This window comes from Semicossyphus pulcher, unplaced genomic scaffold, assembly GCF_022749685.1.
Source record: "Semicossyphus pulcher isolate SPU_LCO1_2020_fin unplaced genomic scaffold, fSemPul1.0.p SCAF_7, whole genome shotgun sequence".
NCBI lineage: Eukaryota > Metazoa > Chordata > Actinopteri > Labriformes > Labridae > Semicossyphus > Semicossyphus pulcher.
Genome location: NW_027211748.1, coordinates 31,880,588 through 31,900,000, shown reverse-complemented (window position 1 = coordinate 31,900,000; position 19,413 = coordinate 31,880,588).

The window sequence follows — 19,413 nt, the reverse complement described above, 5'->3', positions numbered from 1 at the left end:
TTAAGATGACTGGGAGGAGTGGATTCATTTAAGCTGACATATTCTTCCTGACACAGCCAAGTCTCAGTTAAAGAGAGTAAATCAATATGATCATCTGATATCAGATCGTTCACTAATAGAGCTTTAGATGACAGGGATCTGATATTTAACACACCACATTTAATTCTCATATTTTTTGGCATAACTTCAGTTGTTGTTTTAATTTTTATTAATTTTTTTTTATTTACTCCTTTTTTATTTGAGTTTGAATTAACTGTAATAAAAGGCCTGGGTTGGGGGGCAGACACAGTCTCTATAACATTAACATTGTGGCTGGGAAACTGCTCACAGGGAAGCTCAGAGGAGTGTGTAGGACTAAAGCTCTGCCTCCTGGTCTCAACTCTGGTTTGTCAGGTTTTACGACTAACAAACTTAGCCATATTACGAGACAAAAGAGCTGCACCATCCAAAGTGGGATGAATGCCGTCTCTTCCGATAAGACCAGGCTTTCCCCAAAATGTCTGCCAGTTATCTATGAAGCCCACATCGTTTGCTGGGCACCACCTCGACAGCCAGCGGTTGAATGATGACATGCGGCTATACATGTCATCACTCGTCAGATTGGGCAGGGGTCCAGAGAAAACTACGGAGTCCGACATCGTCTTTGCAAATGCACACACCGACTCAACATTAATTTTAGTGACTTCCGATTGACGTAACCGGGAGTCATTAACGCCGACATGAATTACAATCTTATCAAATTTACGATTATCCTTTGTCAGCAGTTTTAAATTGGACTCGATGTCGCCCGCTCTGGCCCCAGGAATACATTTCACGATGGCCGCTGGCTTCGCTAACTTCACGTTTCTGACTATGGAGCTGCCAATAACCAGAGTTGGTTTCTCAGCGGGTGTGTCGCTGAGTGGGGAAAACTTGTTCGAAACGTGAAGTGGTTGGTGGTGAACCGTGTGCTTCGTCTTGCGGCTATGCTTCCCTCTGAGAGTAACCCAGCCACTGCATCCCGGCTGCTCGGGAGTTGTCGGGGGAGAAGCTACGCTAGGTCGGCCCGCACCGGCTACTGGCCCTGGGGGCTTGCTGCTGACTACAGCAGCTAGCGATGCTTGGTTTTCCAAGGTGTGGAGCCGCGTCTCTAATTCCGTGATCCTCGCCGCCATAGCTCCAAAAATACTACATTTCATACGAGTACAAGTACCCTTATCCGTAAAGGAGGTCGAGGTAGAGCTAAACATCTGACACACTGAACAGGGCAGATCAGGAGAGCAGGAGGGAGAAGGAGAAGCCATTTCAATTGATTAAGCTAGCTGCTAAGCTAACGGCTAAGCGAGTATAAAGTTAAGGGTTTAGCAGATATGACGCTAATGCAACAACGAGAGTGCTTGATGAAAACTAGTGTCTGTTAAAGTACACAGCAGCTGAATAACCACAGTGATGATAATTACAGCAGATTAATCGATTTAGCTCGAGCTCTAGCAGCAGCTAGAAGAGAAGACTTTTAAAAGAAAAGACTTTATTTCAGATCCATGTTACTATAAACATTCAAAGCCTCAGTGTTGTTTTCCACTCGTGCCTGTAGTGAGCTGTAACTATTCCATCAACACCTTTTAACTTCAAAAGATATAAACCAACAAACGTGTGAAAGGGGATGTGGTGAATTATTCAGCAGAGAGCAGAGGAGAGGGCTGGACTGGGACCAGACATCCAAGATAACATCCAATAGCATTAAAATATTGCACTTTAGGTCAAACCTTCTAACAGTATGCTCATATCTACATGTCTGATTATAGTTTTCAAACACTTTCTTTGTGTGTAAAGTCAGTGCAGAGAACACAACGATGCTGTCACTAAGAACACCACGGAGGCTGCCTCACAAAGCCAGCAGCAGCACAGTTGTTTCACTCTAATTCTTTGGTAAATGGACTGTGCTTCTATAGAGCTTTATAAAGCTATGGCTATGCCACCGGGAGCAATTTGGGGCTCAGTGTCTTGCCCAAGGACACTTTGACATGTGACTGTAGCAGTCAGGGGTCAAACCACCAGCCCTCAGACTGAGAGACGAGAGCTAGAGCCGCCCCAACATATCTTTATCATCAGGTATTTAAAAAACCTTTCATGGTCTTCCTCCTGGGTGTTGCCATGATTCAAGAACCATTGATAAGCCTTCTCAGTTTGACACATCAACATGTATGAGGTGCTTGGCGTTGTACACCAACAGCTGCTCCTCCAGTCATCAGTCCTTCAAGCTCCTGAAGTTTGCGGACGACACCACCCTCATTGGACTCATCTCTGGTGGGGACGAGTCTGCCTACAGGTGGGAGATCGACCATCTGGTGACCTGGTGTGGTGAGAACAACCTGGAGCTTAATGCTCTGAAGACAGTGGAGATGGTTGTGGATGTTAGGATGAACGCAGCCACACCCGCCCCCATCACCATCAGTGACTCCAGTGTTTCCACTGTGAAGTCTTTGTTACGGTTTCAGTAGAAACCAAAAGGTGAGGACCCAGAAGCAGACTTAGATATAAGGTTTAATTAAGTAAAAGGCAAAAGTGCACAAACAAAATCTAAACTCCAACAAAAGACAAAAAAGGAAAATCAAAAGACAAAACCAGGAAACAGGTAGTCCAAAGGAACACAAGGAGCCACGAGGAAATCAGGGGAGGCACGAAGATAATCCAAAGTAGACACGAGGAACAAAATCACTGCAGGAAGGTCAAAGACACAGACTCAACTCCACAGGATGGACGACAACGAACTGGCACAGAAGGGTAGGGACACAGAGACTAAATACACACAGGGTAATCAGGGACAGGTGAGACTAATTAACACAGGTGAACACAATGAGGGCAGGGCACACAATCTTATCAAAGGTGCAGCGTATCATCCACTCTGTAGAGAGGGTGATTGGCTGCAATCTGCCATCTCTCCAGGACCTGTACACCTCCAGGACCCTGAGGCGTGCAGGTAAGATTGTGGCCGACCCTTCTCGTCCAACACGTCTGACACACTGTTTTACACTCAGTCACATGACACTGTTTTATTTATATGTTGACACTAATTAGCAGCTATCTGTGTCTGTGCTCACCACACCTGGTTTGTTAGCTCGTTCACTCTTTGTCATACATTTATATATTTGTGAGAGCCCGTGTATGGGAGTCAGGACTATTGTTGGCTTTTCTCCACAGCAGTGTCAGCAGGAAGTAGTATTTACTATAGCGACTCATGGCCTGAGTTTTCTTTAGTCTGATAAATAAACACCTGCAGTCAGCTACTACTACAAACACTCATTAACAAGCTATTCACGGCTAAAATGATGAACTACAGAGTAACATCGAGGCATGCCACCCTCTGCCCAGGAGGAACGCCAGCGACAAACCAGCTATGGTCATCAGGTTTGTCAATAGGAAACACAAGACCGCACTGTTAAAACAAGGATAAAGCTTCAAGGATCCAACGTCTTCATGAATGAGCATCTGACCAAACGCAACGCTGACATAGCTGGAAAGCCACGCTACTTGAAGAAACTGAGGAAATATTTTCAAAGAAGGGTCACAAAACTATTTTCATTTGAGATTTCAATATTGACAGCTGGGATAGGCGCCAGCCCCCCCGCGACCCTGAACAGGATAAGCGGTATAGATAATGGATGGATGGAGATTTCAATATTGACCTGTTAAATCCAAATAAACACAAAATGACAGAAGAATTTATCAACACAATGTACAGCATGAGTTTACATCCAGAGAGTACCAGACCCAGCAGACTCACATCGCACTGTGCCACTCTCATAGACAATATCTTCACTAACGACATAGAAAACAAGACAGTAAGTGGATAATTAATAACCGATATCAGCGACCAGCTACCGTGTTCACAGTCTATGACAGGAACTATAAGAATAATAGGCCTGACAAAATAAAACAATTCAGACGGGTAAGATCAGAGGATTCGATGAATGCTTTAAAAGATGACTTACTGCCACAGATCTGGGATGAAATATATCTAAAAAAAGTCAAACGGTGCATACGAGGAATTCCTGAGAGTATTCACATTATTATACAATAAAAACTGCCCAATAAGACAATATAGTAGGAAACGTAAACATACAGAATGTCCATGGATCTCGAAAGTTTACAAAATGCCTGTAAAAAGAAAAATACATTGAACAGAGATTTCAGAAAGCAGAAAACTAAAGAGGCGGAGAATAGATATAACAAATCTAAACATAAATGAATTAATATCATAAAGTCTGCCAAGAAAGAATACTAGAAGAAAATATTAGACACAAACAATATTAAAGGATTATGGAACATATTAAATACTATTATAAAAAATGGATGAAGACAAAGTTATCCTACGTACTTTGTTGACAATGATAAGGAAGAGTATAACATGGATGTTGTGGCAGATAGCTTTAATCAATACTAAATGTTGGACCTGACTGAGCAGGAAAAATCCCTGATCCAGGAACAAATGAAGGAAATCTGGAAAACTTGATAAAGAGAAATCCCTGCTCAATGTTCCTCACAGCAGTGGATGGAAGGGAAATTGTTGATACTGTAAGAACAAAAAGTCTTCTGATTGTGATGACATTGATATGTCTGTATGAAAACAAATGTAACTTATCATTCCAAACTGGTACATTTCCAAACAACATGAAAACAGCAAAAGTCGTACCTCTGTACAAATAACAAACACCACTTCACAAACTACACACCTGTCTCACTACGAGCACAATTCTCCAGAATCCTTGAAACACTTTTCAATAACCGACCGGAATGATTCATAGATAAACACAAACTACTTAGTGACAGTCAATACGGGTTCAGAGCTAGCAGATCAACATCAATTGTCACGGTTTTGGGTCAAATAAAAAGGTGAAGGACCCAGTTGCAGACAATGGTAAGGAGTTTAATTAACAGAGTAAAAATGCATAAACAAAATCTTAAATCCAACAAAAGGAAAACCAAAAGGCAGAGCAAAAAACGTTCAAACAAATCCAGGGAACAGATAATCCAAGGGAACACGAGGAGATACGAGGAAATCAGGGGAGGCTCGAAGACAACAGGTCACGGACAGAGACTCAATGAACTGGCACAGAAGGGTAGGAACACAGAGACTGAATACACACACGGTGATCAGGGACAGGTGACACTGATTAACACAGGTGAACACAATGAGGCCAGGGCACACAATCTAATCAAAGGACTCAAAGGAAGGAAGTAAAACAAGACTTGACATACAAGGGGCAAGAACTACAAAATAAAACAGGAAACACTAGAAACCAAAGGCAGGACTGACAGGACTACAAAGTAAAAGAGGAAATAATCTAACCAATGAAACACAAATGAAATACTAACTAAACAAGACTAAATCCTGACAAGAACACAGAATAAACTTAATACCAAACTAAACGATGAGAACTCATGGCAACAGACAAAGTGACAAGATAAAACAAGAAATAATATCTGAACACCAAAATACAAGACAAAACCAGAACTAAACTAGACTAACTCATGACATCAATGGCTTTATTAGATTCAGTTGAAGAAATCACAAACTCTAAAGACCAAAGAAACAGGCGATTGGGATATTCATCGATTAAAAAAAGTGTTTGACACAATAAATCACAACATATTAATAAATAAACTGGTACGTTATGGCATCAGGGGTATAGTTTTAAACTGGATTAAGAGTTACTCAAGCAACAGGCAACAGTTTGTGAAGTTTGGAGATTGTTGCTCCTCATGTTTGGACATCACTTGTGGTGTCCCCCAGGGGTCAGTGTTGGGGCCTAAATTATTCCTATTATATATCAATGACATTTGCATTGTTTCAAAAGTATTGAAACTTGTTTTGTTTGCTGATGATACAAATATCTTTGTTCTGGTGATGATTTGAAGCAATTACTGGAGGTGATCACGTCAGAAATATGCAAATTAAAAATATGGTTCAACAGTAATAAATTGTCATTAAACTTGAACAAAACAAAACAATACTATTTGGAAACAGCAGTATAAACACAGAAACAAAGATTCAGATAGATGGGTAAACATTGAGAGAGTTAATGAAAATACATTTCCTGGGATCACAGTTGATGAAACACTCAGCTGGAAACACACAAAACATGTCCATTCCAAAGTGTCAAGAAGCATCGCGATATTAAACAAAGCGAAACAGGTTCTAGATCATAAATCACTCCTTTACTGTTCACTGGTTTCACCTTATTTCAGTTACTGTGCAGAGGTTTGGGGCAGTAACTACAAAACTTCAATACATTCACTATTTATTCTCCAAAAAAGAGCAGGAAGGATAGTTCACAACGCTGGGTGTCGGGATCATACAAACTCACTATTCTTACAGTTACAAATATTACAATTTGCAGATCTGGTGGAATTTTCAAACTGCACAAATTATGTTTAAAGCAAAAAATAAGCAACTACCAGGAAATGTTGAACAAATGTTCACTGAAAGAGAAGGAAGTTACAATTTAAGGGGATTATTTAATTTAAAAAGTGTTAGGGTGTGCACAACCAAGAAAAGCTGTAATGTTTCTGTCTGTGGGGTGAAGAGATGGAACAGTTTGAATGATGAGCTCGAGGGATGTCCAAACATAAAGGTGTTTGATTACAACCAGGTGTTTGTTTACTGTTTATTTATTTGGTTTGTTATTTATATACATTTATATCAATAGTGAGTTCATATTTTTGTTTACAATAAATAATGATGTAAATGATTACGTTATATATTCGATATGAACATATTAGTAATACATTTGTATGAAAACTATTTATATAGGTTAGTTTAAGTAAATAAGGACTGAGGTTTATTTATAAGCTGAAAATGATTTAAAAATGACTTCTGGAGAGGGGGTGGGACTTCTTCCCGCTCCTTTTCAGACGTGTATACAGAGTCATCAAGTGTTTGACAATCTGATACTGCGTTATGCTTTCTGTTTGTGTAACTATTGTTTTCTGTATGACCTGCTTGCTTCTTTTTAACATGTTCAAAATAAATGTAATCCAATCCAAAACTGAAGATGACAAACAAACAGTGACATCCAATTGCTATTGTCTGTAGTCTAGTCTCCTCCTACTGGCTGCAGAGGTGCTTAAAGACAGAACGGTTTGATTCCAGCTGTGAACATCAGACTAAAGACAACTCACAAAACTTATTGATCCTGATCATTCAGTTACAGCCTCTCACCTCTGGAAACATGGAGAAACTCACTGCTATTCTCTTCTTGTTAACTCTCACAGGTACATATGTGTGATTTTTGAATCAGTTTGAATCTAACTTTGTAACAGGACTCTAAATATAACATGTCAGTATTTTCTCTTCTGTTTCTCGCATGTATTTTAGATGATGCTGCATGAGGAGTTGAATTTCACTGATTTCATTGTAAATCAATAATGTCTCATTTTATACATGAAATAACTGACTTGTGTTTTTTCTTCAGGTGTCAGCTGTGAAGAGCTCACTGCAGTTCAGAATGAGGAGCATGCTTTAGTAGGCAGCGCTGTGACTCTGTCCTACAGATACTCCAAATTATCAACTGGTGACTACTTCTTCTGGTATCAACAACATCCAGGAAAACCACCAGAGTTTCTCGTCTCTCACGCTGCTTCAGGAACAATAGGAAATGTAAAAAACTCTGGATTAAAGATTACAGTGGAGCAAAAGCAGATCAATATGACCATCTCCTCTGCTGCAGTGACTGACTCTGCTGTGTACTACTGTGCTGTGAGGCCCACAGTGACAGGAAACACCAACACTCTGTACAAAAACACAAGCTGACACACTGACAAGCTGCTGGAAGCCTTTTTACCTCCACTAGAGGGCGACATCATCATGTAGGCGGGGCACTACTTCTGCACTGAGTTCAACCATTCTGTCAATAATAACTGCTGCTGAGAAGAGAACACTTCTCACACTGAATGTTGAACATCAGCTAGTTTCTCCTGTTGGTTTAAACCTTGTTGTAGAGATGGAACATTGGCTGTGGATTATTCTGGCTGCTCTTTTCTTTAGTAAGATAGAAAGCACAACATGTTTTTATTTGGGAAAGATTTATGTCAACTGGAGTTCAGAGCAGAAATCTCTCAACAGTTGATGTGTTTCTGTCCTCACAGTAAAACTGTACAGTTGACACGTTCCACTGTCTTCTCTCATCCTCATGAACAATGTTAGTCTAATGGTGTCATTTGCTCTACTTTTTCCAGGACTAATAGCTGCAGACAAAATCTCTCCTGTCAGAGATGAAGTCAGTGGAAGAGAAGGAGAATCTGTCACGCTCAGATGTAACTACGAGACAAAAGACCAGTATGTTTACCTCTACTGGTACAGACATCATTCTGACCTTCAGGCTCCTCAGTTTATACTCTGGAAAGGAGCAAAAGGATACACAGCTCAATATATTCCAGATAAACGATATGGATCTGAAACATCAACAAGCTCAACTCAACTGACCATCAGAGAGCTAACCCTGGCAGACACAGCTCTCTACTACTGTGCTCTAGAAACACAGTGATACAAAGTGTAGAAGAGGCTGTACAAAAACCTGAACACAGATATGTGACTCCTCTTCAAAGGGAAGGGAAGTGGGATTCACACCACAGCTTCATATCAGATGGATTCTGCTGAATGTTGTTTTATCAGAGTCACTGTGGTTACAGCTGCTAATGAAACACTGAAGGATTCACATGAGCAGACAGCACACATTAATGACAACATGTGACAGTAAAGCAGAGTGTGAGTAACATGTGTTTAGTGTAAAGTGTCAGTAGGGGGAATCATTTTTTTTCTATTCCTCTATCCATCCTCTGAAAATGTCAATATTTGTACCTGGTGTCCTGTATATGCAGCTAACTATAATATTCTTATTCTTTTCTTTACATATTTCAATGGTGAGACATTCTAATAGGTTGTCAACCACAGTTGTCATACTTTCCAGTACTTTGTAGTTCAGGTTTTTATCCACATATAGGGCAACTCCTCCTCCACCTTTGTTTTTCCTATTTATATTCCTTAACTCATAACCCTCCAGCTCAAAGTCCATCCCTTTTTCAGTATTGATCCAGGTTTCTGTATTTGCAATTATGCTAAATGGCTGTGAAAATGTCTGTAAATATTCCTTAATGTTATTGAAGTTGGCATAGAGGCTTCTGCTGTTGAAATGGATAATTGATAGATTGTCCTTCGCTTTAATGTTCTGATTGTATTGTTCTTCACTGTAGTAAGTGCAATTGTTGTTAATGCTATGGAAAAAATTATTATCAGGGTCTACAATCTGTTCCAGATCCTGTGAATTGTGTTCAGTGAATTCAAAAGTTCTCAGTTCCAGATAATCGTGATCATTTATCCTCTCAGTGAAGTGCTTAATATTATTTCCAGATGAAGTTGAATGAGTTCTGTCGGTGTGAGTCGTGGTCGGGTATGGATGGTTGTTCACCAAATGTCCCGTTCATGTTGGTCATTCATATGTTTCCAGCTCCTCCATCCTCCTGATAACCACCACTTTGTCTTGTGGCCCGTTCAGCTTTATAAATATTTTACAGTTGTTCGTCCAGGTGTTCATTATTTTCCCCTGCTTCTTCAGGTTGCGTGCTTTTCTCGCTATTTCAGCATTGTGATTAGTTAGATGGTCATTCATGAAAACATTTGTTCCCTTTAGTTTCCTCCCCTGTTTTAGTAGTGCCAACTTGTGCTTCCTATTAACAAATCGGTTAATAGTCGATTTGTGTGTGGCACTTTTCCTGGGCAGAGGGTGACACGCCTCGATGTTATTGCAGTCCAGTTGGATCCCTTTGGACTCCAGGAAAGCAGCAACCTGTTCCTCCGTGGATCTGACGTCCAGCTCGTCAGGCTCCCCCCCACTGGTGCCGCCCACTGCCCGAGCGTATGTGCGGGGTTTTACTTGGAGCCCTGTGACGATCACGTCATTCATCTGGGTGTACTGTTCCAGGTCTGCCACCCTGCTCTCCAAAAAGGCGAGCCGCTTATCCTTTTCTGCATTCTGGATGCGTAGCGTTTTAACCTCCTCGACCAACTCCAGAATACTTTTCTGCTGCAGCCTGACAGCAGAGATTTCTTCTGCAAGAAAGTCAAACGACTATTTAATGTGCTCGATTTCCTCAACCGTCGGGGCCTTCTTTGGTTCCATATAGCCAGATATTGTTGACTCAGATGCCGGCTGTCGGTATGGCCAGCTGTTAACTCAGCGGTTAGTTAGTTTGTCGGCAACTATCCGCAGTCGGTTGTTCTCAATCTGTGTCGAGAGCCAGGCAGGGTCGAACCGGATGTTTCAGCAGGTAGTCCATTCAACAATTCCTGATGTAAATTGATGCAGCAAAAACAGAAAATCTGTCTTTTTTTCTTTAATCCGCACGTTCCTCTTCCTTGTCAAAACCTGGTGGCTACATTACCCACAATGCAAAGCTTCCATAACACAGGGCTGTGAATGAGACCTGTCACTGTGATCAGGCTCCTCCTTCTAATCCACCAACTTAGTGTTGATGAAGACCAAACAGAGAGATCACAGCCTTCTTTAGACTTGCTGTAGCTCACAGTTACTCAGCCCTGCAGATATGATGCCTCTGTTTATCTCAGTGTTGCTGGCTGCTGTGTGCCTTGGTATGAACACCACTCTGTTTCTTTGATATCAATCCAACACTGACATGATTCTTTAACAGCACACTAACACTATTTGTTTCTGTTTCACAGAATGCAGAGCACAAGACAACGTGGAGCAACCAGGAGGAGATGTGACTGCTGCTGAAGGAGAGACAGCAACACTTGACTGTAAATACAACAGCAGTGCTACAAGTCCATATCTCTTCTGGTACAAACAGGATGGAAACAACAGCCCCAAATTCATACTGAGTCGCTTTACATATGGAGAGGGGAAAACAATGGACGAGTTTAAGGAGAGATTTTCATCCACACTGAACTCCAACAGTAGATCAGTTCCTCTGAAGATCCAGAAGCTTCAGCTGTCTGACTCTGCTGTGTACTACTGTGCTCTGAGGCCCACAGTGACAGGAAACACACACACTCTGTACAAAAACCTTTGGAGCAAAGACAACACAATACTCCACAACATCCACTAGAGGGAGTCCCACACTGTTAAACTGTGATGGTGAAAGCTTTTCAAAACGGACCCTCCCCACTCCCACTCTGTCACAGACTGAACTCTGAAGTCACACGAGACAGCAGCAAGCTTTGGCGTGAACTCCCCTCTCCTCAGGGGAAACAGGAACTTTGTGTAAGAAGACTTTACAAACAAATAAGCACAGCGTTTACTGTACTAAAAAAGGATCAATAAGACCCTGAATATCATGAAAACTTTCAGGTGTGAACATCTTCATTAAATGTGTTTCTTCATTAATGACATTTATGTTTGTACAGGTAACAACATGGTTAGAGGACTGCATTGCAAAAAATGAACGGCTGGATTTTCGTGGGATGAAAAATTTAGAAATTGGTCCGTAAATGATCACACTGTCCTGAAATAACCTTGTTTCTTCAGAATAAACACCAGGTGAACTGATTGTTCTTTGCCTACATGACTGTACAGGATTCAATGGAAGTCCTCTTCTCTCGCTCCTTGCATTTTAATGCACCCGATTTATTGATGTTAAACCACTGAAGCGATCCCACTGCCCAGCAGAAACTAGAGAGACGCTGTGTACGTTTACGCACGAGGCACAGCAGCGCTACTTGATAAGGCTATTTAAATGTCCAGACGGATGTTCTTGATCTCATGTTCATTAAAGTTCTGTGTGCTGACCATCAAAGAAAGGTCGGCTCTAAATGTTTACTTATTGTTGCTGATCACATGGCTGTGCGTGTGCGTGCATAATGCTGGACAGTGTATCTGGTATCTGTGGGTACGATTGTCAATGCCATTGGTAGTTATGTTAGAGGGTTATCATTAATTTACCTCTCATTTGTATTTGTGTGTGTGTGTGTGTGTGTGTGACCATGTGTCGGTTCCTGCGTGTATGAAGAGGGGGCACAGATTGAGCGTGCATGATGCAGAGCTTGGTGTTGGTCTCTGGCTGTTTTTGGTCCATGCACGGCTCGAGCAGGAATCTCCCTGAGGTGAAGCAGGCGTGTGTGGAGGAAGCGGTGAGCTTTTCCTCGTCTTCTGGCATCACCAGAGTATGCGCATTGCGCCTCTCTTTACTAACCAATAAGATGACGTTTACTCCCTGTGGGACGGAGAAGACACAAATCAATGGAACTCTATTGTGTGGGCGGGAATGGTACGAATCATTACGGGAGAGAGCGGTATTGGTCAGAAATCCAACAGGAGCTGACGGGAGCGGGATTAAGAAAACAGTCCCGCACAGGGATCTACAACATGGAACTTTAAATGATGGAGCTTCTTTGATGATGAACACTACAGGACGCCTTTACGAGCTCAGTAAGTCAGAATCAGTGCAGAGTCGCTGCTGGAGGGTTTAACAGCTCACTCCCACTCCACACTCATAATTAAGAATGGCACTTAAGGTGGCGGACCGTCCACACGAGCGCACTGGAAGTGTGCAGGGAGAGGGTATAAGGGTCGGTTTGAGAAAGGCCCGGTATGTGATGTTATGCTGCCGTAGTCTTAGACCATCAGGGAATTTGTTACGTTTGCTCGATAAGTCAGTTTGACCAAGCCGAGGCTGCAACTGCAGGAAGACATCTTAACTCACACACACCTTAAAGGTGACATGTTTTAGCTATGCAATCAATGTTCTATGATTCTAATGTGATTTTGAGCCACGATTGATTGACAGTAATTGGAGTGACCGTGTAGCCCCTCCCCCATGTATGCGATCCAACGTAGGGGAACAGCCGTACTGCACTGTCACTCCAAAGTGGTAGAAAACATGGCTGCTCTAGGATTGGTTATTCATCATTATGTGTACCAGCCAGAATCAACAGGAGGTGTCAGAATGGTCAGATTAAATCTTGACAACGACTTGACTACAAGCTAGAGCCAGAAGGCAGCCGGAGGTGAACGATGGTGAATGACGATTGGTCGATTTCAGCCAAAGCGAGGTTCTAGGTAGAAACCTGCAGCTGTTCTGAACGGCCCGTTTCAGAGGCCACCTTTTTAAACATGTAATCCTGGAAAAACACAGAATGATGCAGTTCTCACTTTTTCACTGTGAACAATAAACACCCAAACATGTGAAACCCATGCAGGATATGAGAATATCCATTCAAAAGACATGGCCCCTTTAAGGATACATGTGAGCGACACATTTAATGGAACACAGATATAATTGAAGTCAGATCTTTGGTGAACTGATGCAGCAGTGATATTAGAATTGGCACATTCACAAAGCTGCTGTGATACTGTAAGTCTGGATCATTTGTTAACTTTTCCATATTTTCCTCATGTTATCATTTTAAATCAGAAACCAACTGAGTTAAACATCCCGTCATAACTTTATCTTTCCTAAGCTTTCTGATAGTGTGACCTGCTGTCTGACAGAAGGTGTGAAGAACAGGAAGGACATCCAGCAAACATTGCTCTGAGGCAGAGCTGCTCTGGATGCTGAAACAACCTAACTGGCTGATTTGAACTTTGGTAGGCAGACAGTATCTGTAAAAGGTTTAGCTTTGGCCCCGCCCACTGAGATCTGACTCAGCCAATGAGATTATCTCTATCTCCAGAGCAGAGATGATTGAGGAACTAAAATCACAATCAGCTCAATGTAGAGGAGAAGGGCTGTGCAGCAGAGAGGCTGTTTACTGTTTCTTTCTATTGCAGAGGAAGAACATTGCTCACCTGCTGTCTGTTTGACTTGAACAACTCCAAAGACATGTTGCTTTACTTCTTTTTACTGTTCTCTCACTTTATAGGTGAGTGTCACATCACACATCAAAGTCTAATTTCACCTGCTGATCTAACTAATAAGTAGGTTTATCTGTGTGATGTATCATTTCCATCAGAGAAAAAGACATTTGTTTTATGATCGAATCTCAAAATAATGAAAGCTAAAAAAGAAGTGAAGGACCTCTTTGAGTCTCTTGATTTCAGGATCTCTTGAATACTAACTGACAGAAATAATCCTCATGTTGCAGCCCTTGGATCCATGAACAGCATAAATCCAGAGAGACCTGAAGAAACTCTTACAGAGGGGAGAAACATCAACCTGACCTGAAAATATGATGGTGCTATCAACAACATCCAGTGGTACCGACAATACCAGAGATCCAGACCAGAGTTCCTGCTCTCCATCACAGAGGGAGGATTGATTCATCCACCTGTTTCTAATTTCTCAGCTCACATTAACAAAGCAGAGAAACGTGTAGCTCTGCAGATCTCCTCTGCTGCAGTGACTGACTCTGCTGTGTACTACTGTGCTCTGCAGCCCACAGTGACAGGAAACACCAACACTCTGTACAAAAACCTTTGGAGCAAAGACAACACAATACTCCTCAACATCCACTAGAGGGAGTCACACACTGTTAAACTGTGATGGTCTGTGATGATACAGTCTGGATTCTTCTCCCTCATGAGACAGTTGCGATGAAGAGCTTCAGAAGTGAAACTAATTTAACTGCAGAGGTGCTTAGAGATATGGATATTAGTTGTATGAACACATTTTTAATTTCAAAGAGACGATTACTTCAATAAATCAACAGCATTTCAAGTAAAGATTGTAAGCATATTAATTTAAAACAAAGACAGATCCATCTGACGCTGGTGACTGAGACCTGATGCTGGTGGCAGTGGCCTCGTTACAACTGTCTTGTGTATCAGGAAGGCGCATGCGGTGGCGTCTGTATGCACCCGACATACGCTCTGTCCAAAACTGACTTTATATCAACTTCTCATCCAGTTTCAGCCTCGTTTTTACACAACACTCTTTAACTGTCACTTGTTTGTATCCATATCTGGTTTAAGGGTTTTAGTCAGTGGACGAGGGTTCAAGGTGTTTTTTTGTTTGTTTGTTTTTTATACCTACAAATGGCTGCGTGTCAGTCTTGCCATCTTACCTCATCAAAGTTGAAAAACAACATCTCTCGTCTGGAGGCTGAACTCAAACAGAAAGACAGTCTTGTCCTGGAGTTCTCGGAGGTCGCTTCTGCTCAGGCCAAACAACTTCTTGTCCTGAGCTCCACTGGCTGCTACGCCCGGGACAAGACCAGCACGACCCGCTCCCCAGGCTGTCCAGCCCCGGCGGGTAATGACACCACCATTCCTTGGTCCTGCTCTGTCACCACCAGAGCTCTGGTGGCTGCCCCCAATCAGGCTGAGGACCCCTGGTTTCTCCTGGGAGCTAAGCCAAAACCCCCAGACAGCTCTGCCCCACGGACTGAGCCTGGACTGTCGTTGGCAGACGGAAACATTACGCCAGGCTGTCTCGCGGCTCCCGACTGCCTCAGAAGATCCGGCTCGAAAACAAATTTGACGCCCTGGATCTGCAGGAATTCCCCTCACTGGCCTGCCGGTCCCCTGCACCCAAGCAACCCATCCCACCTGCACATCGACGCCCCAGGCCGGCAAACGGCTCCTGTCAGTCACCTCTGAACCTGTTGACGGACTACCCACAGACTGCACATCTGGGAAAAAGTGTAGCTCTTCGCCGCCTTGAACCACAGGCTGGTCCACGACTGCCACAGAGTCCATTATTATTATTATCGAAGACTCGATAATTAGAAATGTGAGAGTCAGAAAGGCTCATACTCTTTGTTTCCCTGGTGCTGGAGGTTTCAGAAAGGGTCCCCGACATAATAAATTCTCATCCAGAAGTTGACAGCATTATCATTCACGCTGGCACAAACAACGTTCCCAAACAGCAGTCCGAACTGTTAAAACTTGATTTCGCCCATCTCCTTAACATTCTCAAGCCACTCAAAAAAAGAATCCACATATCAGGACCTATTCCCACATTTGGCTGCAGAGTGGGGTGTTTCAGCAGGCTGCTCAGCTCGAACACCTGGCTGTCCTCTGCCTGTGTCGCTCACGGGATTGATTTGATTGACACTTTGAACGTTTTCTGGGAGTGCGGAGGTCTGTTGGGTCCTGATGGCCTCCACTTGAACAAAGCTGGAGCTCGGATGCTTTCAGCCAACTTATCTTATGAATCTCTGTGCTCAGGTGGTCTTACAGAGAATGATGCTGATGAGACCATTATTAATCGCCCTTGTGTATCGTCCTCCAAAGCCTCAAAAGGTGTTCTGATTCTTGGTGATTTTAATATCCATGGATGCTGTCCATCCAAACCACTGGTTTCTGATTTTACGCAACTGATTGAATCCTTCAATTTCATTCAACATATTAATGACCCAACTCATAGCCTTGGTCATACACTTGACTTGGTTTTGTCATCCGGTGTTCCTATTCACAGTGTAGAAATAACTGACCCAGGCCTTTCAGATCACAGTACTATTGTGTTTAATGTTTCCCTCCCAGCTCGTTGCTCTCGCTACATTCACTCTTCCACTGCCAGTATTTTTTCCGCTGCCCTTATAGCTGCTGCAAATACTGCTATTGAAGCATCTCCTCCGCAGCTCAGCACAGAGGAACTTATTTCCTTGTTCAATACCAACTGCTCCACCATTCTTGACTCTGTTGCTCCCCTCAAAATCAAGAAGCCTAAGCCTAAATCTCAGCCTTGGTTTAACGACACTACTAGAGCCCTAAGGAGGCAATGTCGGAAAGCAGAGCGAAAGTGGAAGCAGGATAAGCTCCAAGTTTCATTTGACATCTTGAGAGACCAGCTGTTAAGATACCAACAAGCAGTTAAACTAGCGAGAGCAAAACATTTTTCCAGTCTCATCTCGAGGAACTACCATAATCCTAGGGTCCTCTTTAGCACTATAAACTCTCTCACTTGTCCCCCTCCCACGCCCAGCTTAGACATGTCTTCATCTAAATGTAAAAAATTCATAAAGTTCTTTGCAAATGAAGTTGAAGACATCAAAGCAAACATTGCTGCCCAAACCAAAGACCTAGCCCTCTCTCGAGTCTGCTCTGCCCAATTAAACAGTTTCCAACCGATGTCCTTAGCCTCATTCAGGAAGACTGTTTTTAGCATGACATCTGCCACCTGCTCCCTTGACATAGTCCCAACTTGTCTCCTTAAGGAGGCCTTTGACTTCATAGGTCCCAGCATCCTTTCCATTAAAAACAGCTCTCTGGCTCTCTGGTTCAGTTCCCTCGCGTTTCAAACACGCTGTGGTCCATCCCCTTCTAAAAAAGCCCAACTTGGACCCTGGACTACCGAGTAACTACCGTCCCATCTCAAAACTACCCTTCCTGTCCAAGGTCCTAGAAAAGGTTCTTCTCTCCAAACTACTGACACATCTTGACCAAAACAACATCCTAGATACATTTCAGTCAGGTTTCCGGGCAGCTCACAGTACAGAATCTGCATTACTGAAAGTCCATAACGACCTACTTCTTCCTTTCGACTCTGGAAACTGTGCTAACCTGGTCCTACTGGACCTCAGTGCTGCCTTCAACACTGTGGATCACGTTATTTTAACTGACTGACATGGGGTTGGGGTCTGTGGCACTGCCTTGAGCTGGTTCACCTCCTACCTTAATAACAGAACTTTCTCGGTTAATCGAGGCAACTCTACCTCCTCTACAGCCAACTTATCCTGTGGAGTCCCACAAGGCTCCGTCCTGGGCCCCATTCTCTTTTCAGTTTATATTCTGCCATTCGGCAAAATCATTCAGAGGCACAACATCTCCTACCACTGCTACGCTGATGACACCCAGCTCTATCTTCCTGTATAGTCTGATCCAATGGACTACCTGGGGGAGTTTCTGGGCATTCTGGGTCCTTTCTCTTGTGCTCCCATGACTGTAGCTGTCTACGTTCTCATGCCTTTCTCTTACTCCTCTTTTCCCTTTCATTCAAATAACTGATAGTATTTAGCTTCCCATCCTCTGTTCTTTCATCTTTGCTGTTCTTTTCTCAGATATCCATCCTTTAACCCGAGCTCATTATTTATATTCTCTCTCTGCTTTTTTGGTATTCCCATTTTCTCCTTCTTCGCTCCTCCACTGATAGCTGCTGCCAAGCCATAACTTCTTAACATACATAAAAGCAAAGTCAGAATATAATGGAATTACTATGCAATTGTGCAAAATGACTATGAATTTAATAATGTTTCATTTGGTGAAATGTTATAAAATGATCATGAAATGGAAATATTGTAGGCCTCTGTGTCGGAGAAATAAAGGGGAAGTTATGTATGCTATAAATAAAGAGGTATACAAGCGGTATAACAATTGACTGTGATCATAAATTATATTCAAGCCTCCATTGAGGATTATTGGGATGCTTCAGTCTGACCTTCTTGGATGACGATCACTGCAGCATCACTGTCCTTTTTTAAAGCTTCCATCAGCCTGAATGTAAACAGAGCAGAGTGAGAGGAGGAGCTACACAGATGAATATGACTTCATGTCTGAACTGAAGAGCTGCTGTGTTCTCTCTCCTGTTCATTCACTACAAGTGACAATAATGCAGCTTCCTTTAGTGTGGATGATGATAGTCTTCTTTCACACTGGTAAGTACTGATGAGAGGTAGCAACATCTCAGACATGAAAGAGCTTTGACCTGTTTTAATGCTTTTACTTTCTAACACCACTAAACAAAGTATAGAGAGAAATAACTACAGTCAGAGTGAAATATTGTTTTGTTGTTTTTAGGATCCTCTGAGGATTTAGTGACACCATTCAGAGATGTAACGCTGGCTTTGGAGGACGACAATGTGACTCTGTCCTGCAACTATTCAGGCTCTGCTAATGGGCTCTACTGGTATCAGCAGAAGTCCGGTTCATCTCCACAGCTTCTTATCAGCGAATATTCAGAGGGAACAGAGAGGTTATCTTTGAGACATGACAAAAACAAAAAGGAGTTTCATCTGGAGATCTCCTCTGCTGCAGTGACTGACTCTGCTGTGTACTACTGTGCTGTGAGGCCCACAGTGACAGGAAACACCAACACTCTGTACAAAAACCTGACACTAACTGAAGAGGTACACGTTTCAGCTCCTGCTTCATCTGAACAACAGCGCCACCGAGTGGACAAAGTTATTACGTTTCAACATGAAGGTCTGAAATAAAGAGGAAATGGTCAATGGACCGTGTTTCTCGTCTTCTGACCGCTCAGAGAGTTTCCAAGCGACATGTCACATCCACACACACATTCACACACCGATGGCCTTGGGGTCCAGTGTCTCGCCCAAGGACACTTGGACTTGTGGACTGTCACGGTTTGGGATCGAACGACCCACCCTTCACTGAGCCCCAGCCGCCACAGTATCAGTGTGATTATAAGAAGAATGAAGAGCTCATGTGAGTTCATAGAAATAATCAGGACTCGTATTTGTATTCTTATTTGTTGCTGTGTTGTTGTCCGTACCAAAGAGCTGCTGAACTGCCTTTGGTTGTT